Source organism: Hyperolius riggenbachi, chromosome 5 (assembly GCF_040937935.1).
Source record: "Hyperolius riggenbachi isolate aHypRig1 chromosome 5, aHypRig1.pri, whole genome shotgun sequence".
Classification (NCBI taxonomy): domain Eukaryota; kingdom Metazoa; phylum Chordata; class Amphibia; order Anura; family Hyperoliidae; genus Hyperolius; species Hyperolius riggenbachi.
The window spans coordinates 397,583,066-397,599,285 of record NC_090650.1 but is presented as its reverse complement, the minus strand read 5'-3'; the positions used below and the strand labels follow the sequence as shown (position 1 = coordinate 397,599,285).

The following is a 16,220-nucleotide window of genomic DNA, read 5'->3' as shown; positions in this document are numbered from 1 at the left end:
CCGGGAACAGTAAATTCGGGCGCCTGAGGCAAGTGGACAAATCGGGCGCCGCCATTCACTCCCATAATAAATATCGTTTAATGGGCGCCCGACAGGAAAAAAGGGCGCCGGAGAAAAATAACGTTTAATAAGCGGCGCCCGGAGACTTTTACTGTTTTATAACTGCTTCTCATGATTACACATTATTTCATGATTTATAATTTTTTAAACATTATTTTTAAACGAAAAACAGTACAATATTTTTTCACACGTTATTAATGCTTATCACATGGGGGTCTTAGGTTTAGCCACCACCAGGGGGGTCTTAGGTTTAGGCATCAACAGGGGGGTCTTAGGTTTAGGCACCACCAGGGGAGTCTTAGGTTTAGGCACCACCAGGGGAGTCTTAGGTTTAGGCACCATCAGGGGAGTCTTAGGTTTAGGCACCACCAGGGGGGTCTTAGGTTTAGGCACCAACACGGGGGTCTAGGGGTTAGGGGTGGGTACAGGGAGGGTTACTTACTATTTTTTTTTAAACGTTATTATACGTTTCACTTTTTAAACGGAAGATTAACGTTTTCACAATTGCCAATTTCATGCACATTATTTAATGATTTATAACTTTAAAAAACATTATTTTTAAACGAAATATAGTACATTATATTTTTTAAACGTTATCCATGTTTATCGTTTAAAACCCGGCGCCCTTTTTTCCCAGCGCCCCTTTTTAACGTACGCCCTTCCACCCCCCCCCCCCCCCCCCCCCCCCCGCGCAAGGGTAATTCAGGGTTCCAACCATCTCCAGACCCCAAATTACTTCTCCCTCCGAGTTGCTACGACTAGGAGGGGGAACAGTATTTAATGCTGCAGAGAATTTGAGTGGCAGCAAGGTGATCTGGCTCACCCTGCGCCCGGTTTACCGGTGACGTTATCACTATTCAAGTATGGCCACCTCAAACCCCCCCCCCTCCCCGGCCATCCCTGCCATCACCACAAAACAAATGCTGCAGCCATCCTCCATCCCACAAACCCATAATAAGTCAGAACACTTACCCTTCCCCAAATAGTACAATAGTGCTGTCTAGCTAAACCTCACCCACTGATAATAAGTGGGTTTCTGTGTAAAATTCAGCCATCTTAAGAACACAAAAGAAGCCTCAAAAATGCAAACGTAGCCTAAAAAAAGCAAATCACAAAATGCAACTTAAAAATGCAAAATGCAATGCAGTCTAAATAACCCAAAACGCCAACGCAAAACAATTCTGAAAGAGGTGCTCCGATGAGCACTGGTGATCTTAGAACTAGGAGAACTGCAACAGTAGATAGATGAGGGGGAGAGGCTAATTACTTTAGAGGGTGATAGGAGAGGGAGAGGGGGAAAAACATTTTTAGGGGAAAAATATACTATTTAATATATGTGAGGGGGCCATTAGTGATTATTACCCCCCATTTCATCTCGGATCCACTTTACAGTGAACCTCCAGACTAAAAATCGACTCAGCAGCACTGAAAAGGCTTGGTGTTTCTTCAACAGTTTCACAGCATCAGAACTTTTTTTTCTTACCCAAGCCTCATTTTTAGCTGCACAGAAGCTAAGCTCTGCCCCATCAAAGAAATCTGCCCAAGCATTTTTCCCCTGATGCTGTACAAAGCATGATGGGATTTCTGATTATGTTGTTCTTCTTCTGCTGTTTTGGAGCAAATTTGTTTTCTTAAATTTTGAATTTGAGATTTGAAGCCTAGCGCACACAACTGGGAGGGGTAGAACACAGGACAGTTGGAACTGTCTCTCATGCTCCCTGTCACCTCCATTCCACCAATAAGATGGCTGCCCCATGAAAAAGATGTCTGTCCCCATGAAATCACAAACATTTGCCTGTTCTTTTAAAACAGGGTGGGTAAGACATTATATTACCTATCTACAGGGTGGGCTATTTATATGGCTACCCCTTAATAAAAAGGGAATGGTTGGTGATGTTTGTGGCACATTAGTATATGTGAGGGGGGAAACTCTTCAAGATGGGTGGTGACCATGGCGGCCATTTTGAAGTTGTCCATTTTGAATCCAACTTTTGTTTTTTCAATAGGAAGAGGGTCATGTGACACATCAAACTTATTGGGAATTTCACAAGAAAAACAATAGTGTGCTTGGTTTTAACGTAACTTTATTCTTTCATGAGTTATTTACAAGTTTCTCTTTGTTTACAACCATTGACATGTCGCCGAGAGTAACACGTGAGGAGCAGATAGAAGTTGTGTTGATGTCTGGTGAACGCAGTAACCAGGTCATTGCAGCAGATTTCAATGCAAGACACCCTACAAGACCACCTATCTCCCATGCTACAGTTAGCAAACTGCTTGCTAAGTTTTGTGAAACTGGTTCAGTGTTGGATTTGCCAAAATGTGGACGCATGAAATCTGTTACTAACAGATGCAGAATAAATGTGTGAAACGGGGCTAACCAAAGGAGGTATGCCTCAAAAAGAGGGGACAGGATGGCATGAGATCTAGTGGTCCTAGAATCCCATTTGTAACCACCTATAACAGCTTTAGTAATCAGAAAATTATTTAAAAACATTGGAAAATCCTACAAGATGCATTTCCTCATGTAGAGAAATTTTGTCACCCACCACTGATGCCCTTTCAATGCCCACCATCTATTGGGGACAAAGTTGTACATACTTATGACCAGCCAAGAAGTCTAGGAAATAGGTTGGGTACATATCCTTGTCTAAACTGCCACATGTGTAATCATATCACGAGAGGAAACTGCTTTACACACCCCTCTACCGGTTGAAAGTTTTATAGTGATGGTTGCTACAATTGTGAATCCACATATGTAGTATACCTGATTAAATGTCCATGTGGACTAGGGTATGTTGGGAAAACGACCCAGCAACTCAGAGATAGAATTTTGTCGCATAAAACTGCAATAAGAGGAGATTATAAGGAACAAGCAATTTCCTCACACTTTAAAGATGTTGGCCATACTGTTGCACAGCTGAGAGTGCAGATTATTGATCAAGCCCCTTTAACTTTGTGGAGGGGGGATCGGCACAAATTGCTATTGACTAAGGAAGCAGCGTGGATACGTAAATTAGGGACTATGGGGAGGGGAGGGTTAAATAAGGAATACAATTTGCTGCCTTGTATATAATGATAATCCTGCTTACTTTCAGGGGGATGAGTGGGTTAATATTAATATTGTATTTATTGTTACAGGTATCTTCAGCTGAAGGTGTTCTGGTGGTCATCCAATAGTAATGCCCATTGGGATGTATGACCGATGTAGCTGTGGGGGAGTGGTGGTGAGTCTCTAAGTACAGCCGCGCTTATCCTTATATGTGTCACTAAGCATTAATTATGACAGTGCTTTTAGTTTATATATTCAGTGGTTGCTCCGGCATGGTAGCCGGGACCACGCTTGTATACGTGGTCATGGGGATGAATTGCCCGTAGTTGCGGTATACCCCATTGGCTACTTGTGACCACGTGACTTGACCACGTGATGAGAGACGTCATGATGACGTCTGATTGCTGAAGTGTGGCGGCAGGCGGAGATTCTCGTCCGCTCCTGATACGGCTGCATATTGAGATAGACGCTCTAGGTAATTATGCGCATACATTTGTTTATTTAAGTGGGTGTTTCCTTTGTGGTCCGACAGGTAACACGGGGAGTAGTTTGGCATATTCATGAGTTAGACATGCTATTATGGAATGTTGAAATCTACATATTAAGGACTTAAGTCTTCTATTAGGTCCGCTGGATGACCGCCGGACTCTGATTGGCTGGGGATGTTTGAATTTTTTTGGTTATTGACTGTGAAGTTACCTATACCTATATAAACGAGTTGATTTTAGACAACAGTGTGATGTGTAACTGAATGGCTTGATAAAGGTCTATCTGATCGAAACGGACAGGAAATTGCATTGTGTGTACCCAGCCTGATGTCCTACTATGGCTGAATGGTTTTGCGGTTTTAAACCGAAACCGCGATTCACATGCAGACGATCTACAGATAGTCAGTAGCTGCGGTTTTGTCAGCGCCCGCTGTGCTTGGCCGCATGGTTCCGCCTACCACCGCGCCGTCATAAAGGGCCACTGATTGGCAGAAGCTGCGACTAACAGTGCATATTTCTGATTGTTAATAAGCCGTGCAGCAGGGGGAGGGCGAGTCCAGTCCAGAGCAGCACACAGCGCCACCAATAGCTAGATAGAGATGGTATGACAGAGGCGGTAGGCGGAGCTGTACAGAGGGTACAGCTCCGCCTACCACCGCCATCATACCATCTCTATCTAGTGATTGGTGGCGATGTGTGCCGCTCTAGACTGGACTCGCCCCCCCGCTTCCTGGCTCATTAACCAGTTCACCCCCAAGGGTTTTTACCCTAACGGACCAGAGCAATTTTCACCTGTCAGTGCTCCTCCCTTTTATTCCCTAATAACTTTATTACTACTTATCACAAGAAAATGATCAATACCTCGTTGTTCTTTCGCCACCAATTAGGCTTTCTGTGGGTAGTACATTTTGCTAAGAATTATTTTATTCTAAATGTGTTTTAATGGGAAAAAGCTGAGCTGCGATTCCAAGCCAGAATTGTGGTTCCAGGGCCAGGCTTTATAACTGGCTATAGCTTGACTGACAGGCCTGCAGACTCTTGAGAGCTAAGGAAGAACCCTAAGACTAAGTTGCTCACAAACTGATTCTTGTGGCCGGCCCGCGGCCCACCTGATAACGTAGAAGGCGGAAGGAGAGAACGAGCCACTGCTGGGAGTGGTGAGGGCCGCGGCACTGACTACTGTGCACAGAGCAGTGAGCCAAGCTGTTAGTGCAGAGCGGGCTTCAGGAGAAACACTGTCACTAGTGCACTGACAATGACTGACCCAACCCGTTCTCTGCCCCTATGTCCAGAGGTGGCAAGATTAACTTAGCAGTTTGTTATAACTTACTTAGCAGTTTGTTATAACTGCACAGTCCTACAGCACAGCAGGCTTCAGAGAAGGACTGGACTGACCCACAAGCTGCTCACCTCACCGACACCATCCCAGGATCAGTTGCTGTGTTAGGGCCTGGCTGGGGCTGTCTTTTTGTGGCAATCACGTGATCACGCGACCTACACCTGCCAAGCTCACTAATAGCTCCTGCTCCCTGTGCTTTGAAAACTTGTCATTTGGGCCATGGCTTCTGCTGCAGAACCAGAACCGGAGTTACAAGATTTACTCGGCAAGAAAAAAGTGCTTTTTTTCTTGCCGAGTAAATCTTGTAACTCCGGTTCTGGTTCTGCAGCAGAAGCCATGGCCTAAATGACAAGTTTTCAAAGCACAGGGAGCAAGAGCTATTAGTGAGCTTGGCAGGTGTAGGTCGCGTGATCACGTGATTGCCACAAAAAGACAGCCCCAGCCAGGCCCTAATACAACAACTGATCCTGGGACAGTGTTGGTCATTTGGAAGTATTTTGGGTTTGAGACTGCAGATGTGCAACAGAAGCAGGTACTGTGCAGAACCTGTCGTGCTAAAGTTGCAACTTCAAGCCGAAACACAACAAACTTATACCGGCACTTGAAAAATCATCACAAGCTTTTGCATGAGGAATGCATGGTAAAAAAAGTCCAGTGAAAAGTCGAGTGAAAGTGATGCTCAGGCCCACAGTAGTAAACAATCTAGAATTACCGAATCTTTTGCTAGTGTGATGCCGTATGATTCCAGCAGTAAAAGACATCAGGAGATAACAAGAGCCATAACGCATTACATTGCCAGGGACATGGTGCCTATTAACACGGTCACTAAAGGCGGATTTACAAACCTCCTCCGCACACTGGACAAAAGATATGCGAATACCCTCCCGCAACTACTGCAGCCAGGTTGCCATCCCACAGCTGTACGCAGAGTGTAGAGGAAAAGTGGTAACAGAGCTGAAAAAATGTGCAGTATTAAACCACAACTACTGACATGTGGTCAAGCAGAATGACCGAACCATATCTGAGTTTGACTGTGCATTTTGTGAATGACGACTTTGAAATGAAAAGTCGCTGTCTCAGACAGCATACTTTCCCACTGATCACACCGGAGAGAATATTGCACAGGGTTTGAGAGAATGTCTGTCAAGTTGGGGTCTGAGAGAAGAGGACCTTAAAGGGAAGGTCCAAGCAAAAAAAAAATGAGATTCACTTACCTGGGGCTTCTACCAGCCCCATGCAGCCATCCTGTGCCCTCGTAGTCACTCACTGCTGCTCCAGTCCCCCGCTGGCAGCTTTCTGACCTCGGAGGTCAGGGCCAAATTGCGTAAATTTTTACACATTCCTGCTAGTGCAGGAACATTAACACATACATTTTTACGCGTTAGTGGTGAAACGCGTAAATTTTTGTTCCTGCACTAGCTGGAATGCGTAAAAATGTATGCAATGTGGCCCTGACCTCCGAGGTCAGAAAGCTGCCAGCGGGGGACTGGAACAGCAGTGAGTGACTACAAGGGCACAGGATGGCTACATGGGGCTAGTAGAAGCCCCAGGTAAGTGAATCTCATTTTTTTTTTTTGCTTGAACCTTCCCTTTAACCTCCTTGGCGGTAACCCCGTGTGTGACACGGGGTAAGCCGCCGGAGGGTGCCGCTCAGGCCCTGCTGGGCCGATTTTCATAATTTTTTTTTTGCTGGACGCAGCTAGCACTTTGCTAGCTGCGCCAGCACTCTGATCGCCGCCGGCCCCTGCCCGATCGCCGCTATCTGCTGCGGCGTGGGTCCCCCCCCCCCCCCCGACCCCAGCGCTGCCTGGCCAATCAGTGCCAGGCAGCGCCGAGGGGTGGCCCGGGACTCCCAATGACGTCCCGACGTCAGTGACGTCGGTGACGTCATCCCGCCCCGTCGCCATGGCGACGGGGGAAGCCCTCCAGGAAATCCCGTTCTATGAACGGGATTTCCTGATCGGAGATCGCCGAAGGCGATCGAAGCGGGCGGGGGGATGCCGCTCAGCAGCGGCTATCATGTAGCGAGCCCTCGGCTCGCTACATGATTAAAAATAAAATTTTTTTTAAAAAAACTGCTGCGCTCCCTCCTGGCGGTATTTTTCATACCGCCAAGGAGGTTAATGACTGGACCAGACTTCAATGTTTTGGACACAGGCTGCATTTTGCAATTGAAAATACAGTTAAAGATGATGCAAGAGTCAAGCGGGCAACTGGACTTTGCAGACAAATAGTTGGTGTCTTCTCTCATAGCTGGAAAAAGAAGACAGTGCTGAAAAAGGTACAGCTAGAATTAAATTTACCTGAGCACACACTAATTACAGAATGCGCGACAAGATGGGGTTCAAGGCAAAAAATGATAGAGAGGGTGCTTGAGCAGAACATGGCATTGTCGCAGGTTCTGTCTGAAGACAAGAAGACACGTCACCTGGTCCCCACTTGGAAGGACACAGATGTCCTTGAATCGATCAACAATGCCATTGGACTTCTGCAGGAATTTACAGATGCTCTTTCTGGTGAAGCATATGTAAGTGTGTCATACCTAAAGCCAGTTCTCCATCTCCTGAGAACATCCACCCTATGTGAAAATGATGAGGACACAGATCGTACTAAGGAAATAAAGTCCAGAGCTCTTGCCTACATTGAACATAAATACAGCGACCCAGCCACACAGGAGCTACTGGACATAACTTCATTCCTTGATCCGAGATTCAAGACTGACTACATAAGTGCTGAAAATGTCCCAGACGTCAAAGAAAGGGTGAAGATTCAAATGGAGCAGGTGGCACGAAAGGAGAAGAGGGCTCGTCTTAGCACCACAGATGCCATGTCCCAGGGTGCAGAAGAGGCAGCTCCGTCCACCACCAGAAAGGAAAAGCGGTCACTGGGCAGCTTCTTCAAAAGCAAGGCTGTGGCTGTGCCTTCTTCTTCATTCACTGTGCAGTTGGAGGATGCTCTTAAAGATGAACTGGACAACTACCTGATGAATCCAACTATTGATGGAGAGCAAGATTCACTGGCCTGGTGAACTGGTGAGAGTGCACAAAGTTAACTTTCCATGGCTGAGCAAACTGGCTTGTAAATATCTGTGCATACCAGCCACCAGTTCACCATCCAAGAGACTGTTTGGTGCTAGTGGCAATGTTGTCACATGTCAGCGCTCATGTCTAAAACCATCCAAGGTTGACATGCTGGTTTTCTTGACAAAAAATCTTTAATAACTGAGTGATGATGTAGTGATGTCAGCGGAAAAGTCGTGTTATATTTGAGATTTTTGTTGCTCTTATATGTACTTCACTCCGACTTAGTTTCAGGCTGGCGCCTCTCAGCCTTTGTTTACATAAGGACTATTTGTTATTTTTCAGGAAAAAGTTTCTATATGAGTGTGTGCATTACTGTTGGGCAAGAAGAGAGGGAAGCCTCAGGATCCTATTGAGTCTTCCTTCACTTATCTGAGGGGTCAGTGGTAGGCGTGCACAGCAATGGGTGACAATGGAGTAGCAAAGGAAGCCTCAATAGGCTTCCCTCTCTTTAGGGTAAGTAAGGAAGGAGTATCTGATTTTTGTACCCGAGCTTCGGCTCTGGTACACTTGAACATGGTTTACATTTTTTGTATTTTAACTGAAAACAAGGATTTTTTGCACTACTGCATTAAAATGAGGATGGCTCTGTTTAATTCTTAATTTGTAATTGTTAAAAGCTTTAATAGGAAGAAGCAGTCGCCAGCCGGCACTGGCATCCATGTATTTATAGGTCTAAGTTTGTCTTATTCAGATCTGTTGCATAGAGATACTCAATGTTTTGGAGCGACTGCACTGCTCACTACTAACCGGTCTGTCAATAACTTGACAAAAGAGCAGTGACAGACACTCTGAAACATTGTGTATCTATGTGACCGATCTAAATAAAGCAAAAATTAGAGCAATGAATACATGGATGGTGCATTGGTTGCCATTGTCCAGGTGTCGGTGTAACGATCGGTGGGCGCAGAGAGTATCTGATTACCGGTGATCTGCAGTATCACCGGAAATACAGATATATACCAGATTATAAGTGATCTGCAGTCTCACCGATAATCCGATATACAAACTAACCTCTGTTCACCTGAGTAGAGTGTAGTGTTTGGTGTAACAGTAACACTTAGAGGACAAGGCCTCAATGCAGCAAGGAGTACTGCACAGATTCCTTCCGCAGACCTGAGCTCTCCAAGACGGGAGGAGTCAGACTGACAGTAGGAAGGTATATCTGAAAGTGACCCTCAGGAGGAAGGATCGCTAACAGAGCGAGGAACCGCCTCTAACGGTAAGGTCGGTTCTCGAGGTCGGACAAGCCAGGTCGTACACACACGGACAGATAAAGTACAAGATCAGGAGGCAAAGGCGGAGTCAAAGTACAGGCAGGGTTCAGCAACGAGGTATCAGATATATCGAGGTACAAAATCAGGAGGCAGAAACAGAGTCAAGGAACGAGCCGGGGTTCGGCAACAGAGTATCAGAAATATCGAGGTACAAGATCAGAGTTCAGGAGGATAGTCAAAGCAGGCAAAAGTCATAACATATAATCACAATCAAACTAGTACTTTAGCTATCAACAGAATCTAGCTAAGTGTAGGATTACAGCTCCAGCTGGTCCCGGCACACTTAAGGATCTGACTACAGGTCTGAGTGCTCCCACATATGTGATCGCACGCCAGACAAAGAGCAAGTGAACAACCAGCAGTATATATACTCTAGGACCTTTCCAGGACCTCCCTAATTGCTGGTCCAATGAGAGCAGTGGAATTTGTCAGCTGACCCAGCTGGTCAGCCGACACCCTTCTAACTGCTATTTAAACTCTGCCTCTGTGCTCGCGCGCGTGTAAGTCTGAATCCTGGTGGACTATCAGTCCCAGCCACACCAGTACTGTCATGCAATGTATCTAGTGCGGGGGCCGCCTCTGATGCGGATTCCGCCGTTACCAATGCGGATTCCGCCGCACTGCCCATGCGGCATGCGGCGTTTTTTCCGCGTTGTGACGCCATGCTGGACGCGGAAACAGCCGCCTCACCTCGAGAGACGGCGGCTTTTCCGCGTTTCCTCACAGTACCCCCCTCCCGAGGAGTGGACTCCGGACAACTCCTACCAGGTTTCTCGGGATGTAAGGCGTGAAATTCCCTCCTTAATTCGTCCGCATGCATGCGACTCCCCGGTACCCATTGTCTCTCCTCAATGCCGTACCCTTTCCAATGTACGAGATATTGTACCGAGTTTTGTACAACGCGTGAATCTAAAATCTTTTCTACCTCGTACTCAGGTTGGTCATCCACCAACACAGGAGGAGGAGGAGTGGGACCCACATGGACTGCTGGCTTAAGCAGGGATACGTGGAAGGACCTTACCCCACGCATGCTAGCGGGAAGATCAACAGCGTAAGTGACGTTGTTGATCCTTCTGGCTATCGGGAAAGGCCCGACAAACCTGGGACCCAACTTGTCTGAGGGCTGTTTCAGGGCCAAGTGACGTGTGGATACCCAAACCAAGTCTCCTGGTTGGAATCTCCACTCCAAAGACCGTTTCTTGTCAGCTTGACCCTTCTGACTCAGAAACGCCTTTTCCAAACTGTCTCTCACCGTCCGCCAAATGTCTTTAAAAGACCTTTGCCAAGCCTCCAGAGCTGGAAACGGAGTGGAGGCCACTGGTAACGGTGAAAATTTGGGCAATCTTCCAGACACAACCTGGAACGGAGAAAATCCAGTGGAAGAACTTTTCAAATTGTTTTGTGCAAATTCTGCAAAGGGCAGAAATTTGACCCAGTCATTCTGCGCCTCTGCAACGTAGCATCTCAAAAACTGCTCTAACGACTGGTTGACCCTCTCCGTCTGACCGTTGGTCTGTGGGTGGTAGCCCGATGAAAACGACAGCTTCATGCCCATTTGATGACAGAATGCCCTCCAGAATTTAGATACGAATTGGACTCCCCGATCGGACACTATGTTTTCCGGAATGCCGTGTAACCGGAACACGTGTTTGATAAACAAGTCGGCCAATTCCTGGGCCGAGGGGAGTCCTTTCAAGGGCACAAAATGGGCCATCTTGCTGAAGCGGTCGACTACCACCCAAATGACCGACATGCCCTCTGATCTGGGAAGCTCACCCACAAAATCCATGGACAAGTGGGTCCATCGTTCATTCGGGGTGGGTAAAGGCTGCAACCTCCCTACAGGTGCCAGCCGGGAGGGTTTGCTTTTAGCACATACCGCACAATCCTTAACAAATTCTTTGCAGTCGGCTGCCAGAGACGGCCACCAAGCGCACCTGGCCACAAGATCCTGCGTTCTAGATGCCCCAGGATGTCCCGCATTCTTGTGTGAATGGAATATCTGTAGCACCCGGAGACGGAATGGCAGAGGCACAAATAAAACCCCCTCAGGCTTCCCCTCAGGGACATCCTGCTGTAAAGGACTCAAGGTCTCTGTCCAGTCTTCCCAAGTCTCTGTTACGGCCAGCACCAAATTTTGTGGGACAATGGTCTCTGGGGCAGAAGGCTGTGCTGTCTCCAACTCAAAGCATCTGGACAGGGCATCTGCCTTAATGTTCTTGCTACCCGGGGTATATGTAATTATGAACCTGAACCTCGAAAAAAACAAAGACCATCGAGCCTGACGGGGACTTAATCTCTTAGCCCCCTCGATGTATTCTAGATTCTTGTGATCCGTGTATACAGTAATTGTATGTTCTGCTCCTTCCAGCCAGTGACGCCACTCCTCAAAGGCAAGTTTAATGGCTAAGAGCTCTCTGTTGCCTATATCGTAGTTTCTCTCTGCTGGAGAGAACCTACGAGAGAAATACGCACAAGGGTGTAGCCTTCCCTGCAAGCCTGACCGCTGAGACAGCACAGCCCCTACCCCAACCTCCGAGGCGTCTACCTCAACAATAAAAGGATAAGAGGAGTCTACATGTCTCAGGATGGGTGCGGAACAAAACAAATCTTTTAAAGTGGAGAAAGCACTTAATGCATCAGGAGACCAGTGGGTGGTATCTGCCCCTTTTTTCGTAAGACAGGTGAGGGGTGCGATAACCGTGGAATACCCCTTTATGAACCTTCTATAATAATTCGCAAAGCCTAAAAACCGCTGTAAAGACTTCAACCCAACCGGCTGAGGCCATTCCAAAACAGCGGAGACTTTGGCGGGGTCCATAGACAGGCCCGTGGTGGAAATTATGTACCCCAGAAAGGCGACAGATGTGACTTCAAAAATACACTTCTCAATCTTAGCATAAAGTGAGTTTTGTCTTAATTTGTTGAGTACAAATTTCACATGTATTCTGTGCTCAGAGAGGTTGTTGGAGAAAACAAGTATATCGTCTAGATAGACCAGCACAAATCTCCCCAACACCTCTCTGAAGACCTCGTTGATGAGTTCCTGGAAAACGGCCGGGGCATTACATAACCCAAAGGGCATCACCAGATACTCGTAATGCCCGTCTGGCGTGTTAAAAGCCGTTTTCCACTCATCGCCCTTTCTAATGCGCACCAGGTTGTACGCGCCCCGTAAATCCAGCTTTGAGAAGATCTTAGCATCGGTGACCTGCGTAAATAAATCGTCTATCAGGGGTAACGGATAGCGATTCTTTACCGTGATCTTATTTAGTCCCCGGTAATCAATACAGGGCCGCAGGCCCCCGTCTTTCTTTTTAACGAAAAAGAAACCTGCTCCAGCAGGCGATCGGGACGGCCGGATGAAGCCTTTGGCTAAATTGTCACGGATATATTCCTTCATAGCCAATTTCTCTGGCCCAGATAAATTGTACAAATGACCCCGAGGGGGCATACAACCTGAACGTATATCAATGGGGCAATCGAAAGAGCGATGTGGGGGTAACTTGTCTGCAGCCTTGGGACAGAATACATCAGAATATTCCACATATTGCTCAGGTACCCCCTGAACATGAACCCTGGTTTGGCCCAATGTCACCTTCCCTAAACATCGCTGAAAGCAGTGTGCTGACCAAGAAATTAGTTGGCCGGTGGCCCAATCAATGTGTGGAGAATGAAGGTGCAACCATGGCATGCCGAGTATAATGGTGGAGGTTGTCATATGCAACACAAAGAACTGTAACTTTTCCCAGTGCAGTACCCCTATGGTGACCCCCACCTCTGGTGTCTGAGACAGTGGGTGATTCCCTTGCAGAGGAGAGTCATCCACTGCCGTAACCTGGATGGGTGGTTGTACTGGTGTGAGCGGAATACACAATCTCTTAGCAAACTCCGAATCCATAAAATTTGCCGCGGAGCCTGAATCGATAAAGGCTTCCGTGACCTCAGTCTTATCTTCCCATGTAACGGTACAGGGAAGAAGCAATCGTTTTTCTTCTAGGGGTAAAAGTCGGACGCCCAGGGTGTTACCCCCCACCACTCCTAAGCGGCAGCGTTTTCCCGGCTTATTGGGGCAGTTCTGTACTATATGCCCCCCTTCACCGCAGTACAAACACAGCTGTTCGGTCATTCTCCGTCTTCGCTCTACCTGGGTTAATTTTGACCGAGCAATCTGCATCGGCTCGGAAGGAGGCACGACAGGAGAAGGTGAAATAGTAGTAGGTGGAGTCACTGGGACCGTGGTGTAAGATACCCCTCTGAGACGGGAACTACCCCTGGTCTGTTTTTGGTAGCGCAGCCTGCGGTCGATTCGGATGGCCGCTGAGATGGCCTCATCGACTGTTCTGGGCTCGGGCTGGCTTAACATCAAATCAGAGACCTCATCGGACAGCCCTGACAAGAAATGATCTAATAGGGCATAGGTCTCCCACCTGGCCGTAACTGACCACCTCCTAAACTCGGCCGCGTAATCTTCGACCGGACCTTCGCCTTGACGCAAAAGCTTGAGCTTCCGCTCAGAAGTCGAGGCAAGGTCCGGATCGTCGTAAATTACCGCCATAGCTTTAAAAAATTCCTCTACAGAGGTAAGAGCTTTGTCTCCGGCGGGCAGGCTATACGCCCAAGACTGGGAGTCGCCGGACAACAAAGTTTTAATAAACGTGACCCTCTGGGTCTCAGTACCCGAAGATTGGGGTCTCAACTCAAAATAGGACAACACCCTACTCCTAAAATTCCGGAAGTCAGATCTGTGGCCGGAAAAGCTTTCAGGTACAGGCATACGTATGTCAGAGCTAGGAGAGGATCGCACATGATCCACTGATGTCTGGAGGGTTTGTACAGACCCTGATAGGGCATCAATAAGAGTTATGTGAGTGCCCAGTACTTGATTGATGTTGTCCACCGAAGCGGCAAGTACACCCAGACAATCAGTGTTTGCGTCCATTTTGTATTTTGGTCTGGCGTTCTGTAACGATCGGTGGGCGCAGAGAGTATCTGATTACCGGTGATCTGCAGTATCACCCAGGGACGGATCTAGGGGGGGGGCAAGCAGGTCTCTTGCCCCAGGCGCAGTTTGTTAAATTCTTAAAAAGGCGGCAAAATGTGGACGGGGAATGGCAGTTTAGGCGCCAAAACCTGACCTTGCCCCAGGCGCAACTTGGGGCAACTTGGTCTAGATCCGTCCCTATCACCGGAAATACAGATATATACCAGATTATAAGTGATCTGCAGTCTCACCAATAATCCGATATACAAACTAACCTCTGTTCACCTGAGTAGAGTGTAGTGTTTGGTGTAACAGTAACACTTAGAAGACAAGGCCTCAATGCAGCAAGGAGTACTGCACAGATTCCTTCCGCAGACCTGAGCTCTCCAAGACGGGAGGAGTCAGACTGACAGTAGGAAGGTATATCTGAAAGTGACCCTCAGGAGGAAGGATCGCTAACAGAGCGAGGAACCGCCTCTAACGGTAAGGTCGGTTCTCGAGGTCGGACAAGCCAGGTCGTACACACACGGACAGATAAAGTACAAGATCAGGAGGCAAAGGCGGAGTCAAAGTACAGGCAGGGTTCAGCAACGAGGTATCAGATATATCGGGGTACAAAATCAGGAGGCAGAAACAGAGTCAAGGAACGAGCCGGGGTTCGGCAACAGAGTATCAGAAATATCGAGGTACAAGATCAGAGTTCAGGAGGATAGTCAAAGCAGGCAAAAGTCATAACATATAATCACAATCAAACTAGTACTTTAGCTATCAACAGAATCTAGCTAAGTGTAGGATTACAGCTCCAGCTGGTCCCGGCACACTTAAGGATCTGACTACAGGTCTGAGTGCTCCCACATATGTGATCGCACGCCAGACAAAGAGCAAGTGAACAACCAGCAGTATATATACTCTAGGACCTTTCCAGGACCTCCCTAATTGCTGGTCCAATGAGAGCAGTGGAATTTGTCAGCTGACCCAGCTGGTCAGCCGACACCCTTCTAACTGCTATTTAAACTCTGCCTCTGTGCTCGCGCGCGTGTAAGTCTGAATCCTGGTGGACTATCAGTCCCAGCCACACCAGTACTGTCATGCAATGTATCTAGTGCGGGGGCCGCCTCTGATGCGGATTCCGCCGTTACCAATGCGGATTCCGCCGCACTGCCCTTGCGGCATGCGGCGTTTTTTCCGCGTTGTGACGCCATGCTGGACGCGGAAACAGCCGCCTCACCTCGAGAGACGGCGGCTTTTCCGCGTTTCCTCACAGTCGGCTGCTTCTTCCTATTATGCTTGGATTCGTTATCCATTAGCCAGCCAGGCACATCGCCATTGATTTGACGGGGTGCACTGCACACTGACTGCACTGCACTGCATCTCTCCAAAAGCTGCTGTTAAAAACTTTCAAGAATTCTCGAGCAAGACATGCATGTTTCTGTTTAATAAAAATACATTTACAACGCAATTCTTGTCTTTAGTTTTCATCTTTGTTTGCAGTAGATTAGCTATTTGTTTCGATAAATTCAATTTCGTAATGCAGTAATATTTACAAACATGACAGAAAATGACATCATACTACACTCAGTTTGATAATATGATTTCATTTTCTGTCATTGCATGTTTGTAAATGTTACGGTACATTGTGAATTTAGTGCTAAAGCTTGTTTTGAAAAAAATCGTGAAAAATCGCTATTTCAATTTTTCCCTAAAATCGTGCAGCCCTATGTCCTATCATATTATTATACTGTATTGTGCGTGGCTGAGGAAGACCTTTCAGGAATCCCCCCCCCCCCCTTGGAAATCCTGGGTTTGCCTCTGGTGAAGGCTCTTTAACAGCTGAAGGGCGTGCTCTCCCAAAAAAGGATAAAGTGGGAGATAGTGGTGGACTTAACTCCCAATAGAAGACACGATTGGTCAATTTTGAGCAAAAAAGAATACAACCTTTA

The 16,220-nt window shown here is 47.3% G+C and overlaps 1 protein-coding gene across 2 annotated transcripts in view; it reads left to right on the top strand.

Annotated features, from left to right (window-relative positions):
- Positions 1-16,220, top strand: part of LRRC24 (leucine rich repeat containing 24) — a 432,693-nt gene that overhangs the window by 19,102 nt on the left and 397,371 nt on the right. Inside the window, exon 1 of one of the 2 annotated variants that reach the window (XM_068237889.1) lies at positions 3,216-3,287. The exons of the other annotated variant lie outside the window; for it this stretch is intronic. The gene's annotated coding sequence lies outside the window, so the exon portion shown is untranslated. Of the gene's footprint in view, positions 1-3,215; positions 3,288-16,220 lie in introns of those variants that run through there. 2 annotated transcript variants of the gene reach the window in all.